This window comes from Solanum tuberosum, unplaced genomic scaffold, assembly GCF_000226075.1.
Source record: "Solanum tuberosum cultivar DM 1-3 516 R44 unplaced genomic scaffold, SolTub_3.0 scf00061, whole genome shotgun sequence".
Lineage (NCBI taxonomy): Eukaryota > Viridiplantae > Streptophyta > Magnoliopsida > Solanales > Solanaceae > Solanum > Solanum tuberosum.
The window spans coordinates 1,907,876-1,917,035 of NW_006238993.1; positions in this window are offsets into that span (position 1 = coordinate 1,907,876).

The following is a 9,160-nucleotide window of genomic DNA, read 5'->3' on the forward strand; positions in this document are numbered from 1 at the left end:
CGAGAGAAAGATAGTTTACAGAGAAAAGATTTTATAAGGTCGCAAATTGAGAGTAAAAACTTGAACAAAAGCATTCTCAGTTAGCATCCAAAAGGATTTGAGTTTCTTTGAGCTTTGTTTCTTCTTTCACGCACCGTCGGAGCTCGCCGAAGTTCTCAGAATTCGCATTGGGGTGGTGGAAGTTCTGCTCGAGTTCATCTGTTCCAAGTTCGCTGCCCCAAAAGATGTTCATTCCCTTTTACTCTTTCGCCTTCCCCTCACTTATTTTGAATTGAAAATTATGAAGTGCTATATGTGAAATGTTGAAATGCTTCGGGTTTAATTTTCTCAGCTCCGATGTGGTTTCTTCTCGTTCAAGTAATAGCATTTTTTTGTTTTGTTCTACTTGGATTGATCTCATATTCATTTGGGTTTCAATATCGAGTTTATATGTTGTATGATTCAAATTGTTTACTACGCATTTTGTCTCCTGCGTAGTTCTGTCTAGGATGTTTATCTTTATTGAGTCATAATTCTGGATTTTCACTATTAATAACCTATTATCATGTTACAGGTAAATCCTGTCTATTAAAATGTTGACTTTGTCTTGTGTATGTCGGCTAATAATGAGATGTTGATAGCTTGTCGTAACCTTATTTTAGCTTAGCTTATTTGTTTACTGTTAGTTGATCTCTGAAATGTCTGTTTTCCTTCATATGTTGGGGCTGCTTGGGTTTCAGAAGTGACATTAAAATCTGATTGTCCCTTTGCTTCCTAAGTGTAGTTTGACTTGTTTTGATGCTATTCATCAATCATGGTTCAATATTGTAGTTATTTTTCTTTAGGTTTTCATTCACTATTAACGTGCTCTTCACACTAGATGAGTTTGGCTTTAGTCAATAGATAGTAGTTGAAATAAAATTCTAATAATTGTTAAGTTTGCCATTTCATGATTAGATCAGTAAGCTTGTCTCATTTTTAGGTGTATTTTTCTTGGTTGATTTATGGGTTTCTTATCGTGTATTATGAGCACTAATCGTTTTGTTATAGATTTAATTTCGTTGTTCCAATTGTTAAAATGTGACTTCCTTAACTTGTTTATTTTTCGATTTTCATTAACTTAATTAATTATCTGGTCCAATCATGCTAGGTTTAAGTTTATGTATTTACTTTGGTGCCTTTGGTTTATTGGAATGTGATTAGTTCTCTATTTAATTTCTCTTAGTTTGGTATTCGTCGTCTTTGCCTTGTCTATGATCCTGTTCCACTTTAAGTGTTAGCAATTTCTTTGGTTAGCTACTATTCTTCTTAATTATAGTAAAATAATATGATGTTATTTTCAATTGTTTCTTTTCCCATTAAAAACCCATCAGGGATTTTTTACTGTGTATTTAAAACTGCTTTGATCGTGATAACATTACTTTGTCTGATGGGAGTTAAATCGATTTATTCGTTCATTATTAATTATTAATCCTTACCTTACCAATTTTGTTGCATGTAAATCTTCCCGAGTCTTCACGGACTCTATCTCCATTCCCTGCATTTTCTTATTTGGGTCATGGAGGCCCAAAATTTGCCTTTTCCCAGTCGACAAGCCATAAAAATTGAAGAACAGGTTCTTGGACCACGTATACATTAAGTATACACGATAAAGCGCCGCATATCAGAGTGTAGTAGAAATGGGCTCAAAAATCCAACCTTTTATTTTTAAAAGTTGTATTTTGTTACTTTGGGCCTAAACCCCTTTTGTCATTACTATTAATATTATTATTATTATGTGTTAGTTAGTAGGACAAGTACCAAATGCAAGAATTAGGCCTAAAGCCCAATGGAGAAATCAGCTTTCCTTAGTTTCTTTAGGACAAGTGCAAATGGGCCATATGTCCAAAGTTGAATTCAGGCCCAAGTGCTGGCCTATGCGGACAAATCCAGACTTGGCCCCAAATTTCCTTTCCCTATCTATTTAACTATCATTATGTGTTAATTTGTTAAATTGATTTTAAGGTTTCAAAATATTCAATTCCCCAAAGGAAACCATTTTGAGTTAACACTTATATTTTTTCTAAAATTAAATATGATTATCTATTTTCTACTTCACCCTTTTTAGAATATTTGCAAGTTATTTACTTAAGTAATATTTCTCCTCCCCTTAAAAAATCATTTTATGTTTTAAACTGTTATTTTCGCAACTTAGTCAAGCATGTTTATCTTTGCCTTTGAATATTAGCCAAGTATTTTAATTGCCGGATAACCGCATGTTAGTGGACATTTCGGGTGCTTTCAAACCCTTCCCAAAATGCTAATACAAACCCTAAACCCCTTTTCAATTGATTTACTATTTTATTCTTTTGAAATTAGTTTTCTTAATTTTTCTTTAAAAATTAAGTGGCGACTCTAAAAACCTCATTTTCTTTTTTTAATATAAAACAAAATGACTACTCTGCTGTGGAATTCAATGGTTCTAACCTTAAAATTAACTTATTTGGCTATGTGTTTAACTGTGTACTTGTTTTAATTACTGTATATTAAACTGTTGCATTCATGCATCGATTTCGCCAAATGGAATTTAGTTTGCATTAGGAAAAAAGACGGTTACGTGGCTTTCCATGGATTTCGGGTGCTTTCAAACCCTTCCCAAAATGCTAATACAAACCCTAAACCCCTTTTCAATTGATTTACTATTTTATTCTTTTGAAATTAGTTTTCTTAATTTTTCTTTAAAAATTAAGTGGCGACTCTAAAAACCTCATTTTCTTTTTTTAATATAAAACAAAATGACTACTCTGCTGTGGAATTCAATGGTTCTAACCTTAAAATTAACTTATTTGGCTATGTGTTTAACTGTGTACTTGTTTTAATTACTGTATATTAAACTGTTGCATTCATGCATCGATTTCGCCAAATGGAATTTAGTTTGCATTAGGAAAAAAGACGGTTACGTGGCTTTCCATGGCTGTCCTTCAGAAAAGCACCTTCAAATTCTTTTGAAGTGATAAATGAATAGTTGGTTTGTGGTCATCCAACGTCGTTTATTATACTTCACCCCGTAGTTTGTCCGACTCGGGTAACCAAGTCTTTTCTAAACCAATTCTAGTCAACCTAGATTAGAGTGAAACCAAATCCAAATTTAAGCATTAGCCTAAGACGACTTTATACCCAAGGTGTATTAAGTCCATTAGAAAAACCGCCAAAAAACATGTCCAAGGTCCATGACCTAACGACATATCATGTTATTTGACATTTGAAAGATATATGTGTAGAAACCCGATTGTTACCTATTTGTTGGGGGGGGGGGGGGGGATCTTAATCTGGTTTTATTTTGTAGGTATGGCTCAATTTCCCAAGTTCGACATGGCTGTGAAGGCCCAAGATTTGCTTAAATTATGGTACTATGACCTAAATGAGTTTCATAGAAAGGACCTTAAGCTCATTGAAATTGTTGGGTGGCCCGAATTGATCGAAGTCCTATTGGGCTATTGGGATAGTGAGAAAATGGTGTTCTGATTTGGAACAATGGAAATCACCCCAACAATAGAGTAAATTTGGGATGGTAAGATACCGTAGGTACATGGATAGAAAGAAGATCCGAAGACAGGTGGATATCCTAATCCCTAACAAGCCTACTGTCGAGGACATTGCAAAGTGCCTCGGATTAAAAATGGAATATGCCCACTGGGCCCTAGGGTCAAGCATTGCTTTCAGATTTAGGCATGCGAGATTTTATGTAAAGTATAACCAAGAGTTTAAGACTACTTTCGGAGAATGGGACAAAACCAGACCTCTAGCGTTCACTATCGCATTTTTAGGTACTATAGTGTCTCCCCTGACCCCGAGCCTCACTATCAATACCCGGATAATCATGCTTGCAAACACTCTATTCCACGAGCATGAGAACCAAGGGAAAGTGAAGTATTATCCCATCGCACCTGTCATCCTATTCGACATGTACCATGCTCTGGGAAAGTGTAAGGAAGTGCATCGTTATTTTCAGGGTTGCAACTTCCTCCTCCAATGGTTGATAATAAACCACTTGCTGAAGGGACAAGGGACTCAAAATCTCCATACCCTCAATAAACATAACGCTTTTAAGAATTTTAATGGGATGTTCTTGTGGGGGAGCTAAACAATAGGAGAACCAGAGAAGGATGGGCTCAAATTTCTCTGAGTTAAAGGAGGACGATATCCAATAGATGTTCGACCGGTTTATCTCGAAATAGGTTGTGCGAGGTGATAGACAGGTTGTACTTCCTCTACAAGGTATTCGGGGTATCCGCCCATATGCACCCATTCGGGTCCTGAGGTAGTTTGGGAGAAAACAAACCTTACCTCCAAACGGATATTACCGAATCTATGTGTTCGACCACGGGGATGATAGAGTCCCTAATGCTAGAGAAATGTTGAGAGAATGGAAGCAAGCAGTGCAAATGGATAAAACAACCATTGTCGAGGACCGATTTAATGCTGGGTACGTCGAAACTTACAAATCTTGGCTGAAAAATGATTTGCAAGGCCTATCCTTTCCACTTGCAAACATCTACCACAGTTTGGAGGACAAATAATCCGAGGCTCTGATAGAATTAGAAGAAGTCAAAAAGGAAGCTCGAGAAATGCATAATGAATTGCTCCGAAAGCAAGAAAGAGGATAAATATGCCTTCGAGAGTGTAACCCAAGAATTAGAAAGCTTGAGGAGCGATCTTGGGGAGCTTAACTCATGGATGGAAGGTAAGAGAGGAGACATGCGGTTTGAAGATTGGGAATAAAAAGGGCATTGGTACGACGGATACTGGCTATTGGCTCAGTTCAGGCTTCAGCGCTACATGGGACAAAACAAGAAAAGCAGATCGATAGCGGGATCATCGGGGACCTCTTAGTGGAAGTCACCCCTGCATGGGTCTTTCTATGTGTATTTGCAGTTATTTGCCCCTGAGTGGGCTTTCTTTTCTTGTATTGTGGTACTCCTTTCAATTGATCCCTGCATGGGTCTTGCCTTTTGTATTTCTCATTCATTCCCCTATTACCTCTGTTTATTTTCTCTTTTTGAACATTATTTCTATATATACGAATTTTTTTTGGGGTAACGAAACGGTTCAATTCTACATATACATCATTCAAATACACTAGGCCTACCCTTGGCACAAAAGGGCCCCCTACTTGTTTAGGACGCGCGATAGCCGCTTGTGTACTTTAACTATTTATGTGATATTGTTGCTTTGAATGAGGAAATTTTAGCCCACTCCTTTCCAAAAATCTTCCAAAAATCTTCACAAAACCAAGCCACTACCTCAATGTTAGATCGAAATTCCTAAAGTCTTGAGTTTCTCAGCCAGAACTAAATCCCACTACCATATCCTAAGCCATTACTCTATCTCAAGAAAGGTTGAATCGCCTCTAAGATGGAAAGAAGCCAGAATGTTGAAGTAGAGCTGACTGAGGAAGAACTGATGATGGAACTGCACCGGATCAACCGGGAGATCCGAGAAGTGAAGGAAATGGCAATTGAAGTATAATTCACCACTGCAGTTGCCCTAGCCAAAAGTGCAACATTAGACGTGGAGCTAGAAACTAAAAAGGTGAGACTGTCTATAATGGATGAAGAGATAGCTGCTACGCTAAATAAAAAAGAGGATGCAACACTGGAGATTCAGAGGCTGCGCAAAAAATACCCTTTCCTTGATAAAAAGGTTAATGTCATCACTCTCGAAGACCCTAAACCTGAAGTTGCTAAAGAAGAACCCGAAGAAGAAGTTAATGACATGATTCCTTTCCGAAGACGACTGAAAGAAGGAGACGGGAAGATCACCTTTCGGGCATATCGTTAGAACCATAGCGTGGGGGTACATGTTGTTTCGTGTGCTCTAATTTACAAGCATCTCAAGGCCTTAGGAATCCTGAAACCCCTCGAAGGGACCATTTCAAGAGTTGAACATGAAAACGTACATAAGACATGTGCCTACCATATAGACAAAAAGGGCCACACGATAAATGAATGTGTGGAACTGAAGACCGCGATCCACGACTTGACCAACAGTGGGAAAATTAGTCGTCTTTTAGGTCATTACACTCACCTTACTTGTGGTCAACCGGAGCCTGATATGCCGGTCACAGAGCATACTTTGTTTCACTGTTACTACTTCACACCTTTTGAAGATCCGCGACGGACTATCTATTATAAGTTGGTTCGAGGTGGGATCCTGAGACCTACCAAAAAGAAGGTCGGAATGGTCTCTGCTTTTGGAGGTGAAATCTTTGAATCTTTCCCCTATCACGGCACCGAGATCACAACATTGAAAATTGCCTCGTATTCTGCTATGATGTAGAGTCCCTAATCAACAAGGGAAGGATCCAAGTCAAATTCCCCCCTGTTGTTATGCGGAAGAAAGAACGCTTTGACTAGTCAAATGTAGGGCTGGCAAGGGGACCGGGTTGGCCCGCCCCGACCTGCGACCGGTTCGAGAACCGGCTCACCGGACACGGTCCCGTAAGTTCTCGCGGGTTGGGAGGGGTTCGGGATAGGGGACCGATTAGGGGCCGGTTCACCCTTTGGTCCCAGTCTAACCGGCCTGGTTGAACCGGTCGGTTTCGCGGGATGCCCTCAATTATAATTTTTTTTTCTTTTTGGTTTTAAAATTATATCCGTTGGGGACCGTTGGTGCAACGGGTAGTGGGCCCCCCCAACAGATTTATATACCTTTTTCACTTCCTCTACCACCCCCTACCACCCCCTACTTTTAATACTTCAATTTAAACCTTCAAGTTATCATAAATACACTTTAACCCATTTTTAATATTATAAATACCCCTCCATCCCTTATTATTTCTTACAAAATTATCTATTCTCTATATCCTCTCAATCTTAAGTCTCAATTTTTTATTCCATTTAAGCCTCATATTATATCATAATACATTTATTTCAATTCTAAAAACATTCGTTTTATAATATTTATATTTTATTTTTCGTCATTAATTTTTGTGTTATTATTATTTTTATATTATACTTTACATATAATTAAATATGAGTTCTAACAAAAAAGATACCGGTAAAGGAAAAGAGAAGGAACCAAGTGGCATTAGTAGATTATTTAATTTTACTAAAAAAAGTAGTAAGGAAAAAAATAAGAGTAAATGTGGTGGTACTTCTAGAGTTAGAGTTAATACAAATGATTCTACTTATGTTGATGATACTTCTTATGATATTGATTCAAATGCTCAACTTGATCATGAACTTTTACAACAAATTTATGGTGATATTAATCCTTATCTTGATGAAAATTTAGGTGAAGAAGTAGAAGTTGGTTCGGGAGAAGATGAATTAGAAGATACACCTACACCTACTAGTCCGGTGACAAATGTTCCAAATGAAACTACAAATTCAACGGAGCAAAATTGTGGACGCCCACCCCTTATACCTCCTACAAGGGAGAAGGTGAAGTATCAACGCCCTAAAACTTCTGTTGTGTGGCAATTTATGACTTTAGATAAGGAAAACTCTATTGCTATTTGTAATAAGTGTAAGCAACCTTTTAAACATAAACAAGGTGGAGGTCAAGGTGGGACGGGGGGCTTAAATAGACATTTGTTATCTTGTGTGCCGATTCAATATAAAGAAGCTAAATCATTAGCATATAAAAAAAAGGAATTTGAGTTAATGAATTGGTATGGGCTTCTAACATGGTTCAGGGAACATTAGATCCTTCTAACCCCGGTGGTCCACTAACATAACGTAAATATAATAAGTATAGAGATCGCAAAAATTTAGCTAAAACTAGATCCTTCTAACCCCGGTGGTCCACTAATACAACGTAAATATTATAAGGAAAGAGATCTCGAAAATTTAGCTAAAATGGTTTCTGTTTGTGGTTTGCCTTATAGTTTTCCTTTACATCCCGGTTTTATTGAATATATTCAACAAACTTATAATCCTAATTATAGAGGTTTTTCAAGAAATACTGTTAAATCTGATGTTTTTGTATATCAAGGTAAACATTGTCAATATCTTCGTTGTATGTTTAGCATATTAGATTGTAGAGTGTCTATAACTTCGGACATGGGTCGTAGTGTTAATGGACGTGATTATTTAACTGTTACAGCACATTGGATTGATAATAACTGGAATTTGCAAAAAAGAATGTTAAGTTATAAAGAATGTGTAGGGAAAAAATCTGGTGCATATTTAGCTTCAAATATTTTGAGTGTTCTAGATTATTACATGCTTATAGATAAAGTAATGTCTATCGCATTAGATAATGCATCTAATAATATAAACACTGCTAGTATGTTAAAAACTAGATTATGTCCAATTGATGATAATTCTTTTCATGTTAGATGTGTTGAACATGTATTAAATTTAGTTGTACAAGAGGTATTTCATTATTTAAATGTGGTTGTATGAAAATTGAATATGCTGTTGCCTGGATTTTTTATGGTCAAAGAGCTGCTAGAATTAGGGAATTTAATGAACGTTGTGTACTATGTGATTTGCCACTAAGAAAAATTTGAAGACATATTAAAACAAGGTGGAATTCTTTTTACGAAATGTTTTCAGTTGCTTTTGAATATAAAAGACCCATACAAATGGTGTTTAATGCTCATAATCCTGACCCATTAGAGTTAATTTTTGAAGAAGATTAGGAAGAAACTAATGAACTATTAGAATTTTTGAGACTTTTTTATAATGCTACAATCATGTTTATTGGAATTTATTATCCTATTATTTCATCAGTATTAATAAATATTTGTGCTATTTCAATTCAATTTTCTAGATACAAAAGTTAAAAATTTAGAGTTGCAATTGAAGGTATGATTGAAAATTTAAATATTTTTTTTCCTATTCCTCAAATTTTTTTAACTGCTACTTTACTTCATCCTGACTATAAATTACGAGGTGTATAGGGACTTGTTGACACTTTTTATGATACTTTAGAAATTTTACCGGAAGAAAATCCAACTTGTGAAATGTGTAAATCTAGCATAAAAGTAGAAGCAAAAATTTTGTATGAAAAATATATAACTACAGGAAATACTCAAGGAGAAGTTGGTCAAAACTTCTAATCCTCAAAGTAAAGCTCGAATTTCAAGTTATATGCGAGGTTTTCTAGGTCTTAATTCTACTAACCTTGATAATTTTGAAGAATATCTTAATCAATCTTTAGAAACAGTGGAAGACAGAGATGGCAATGAAGA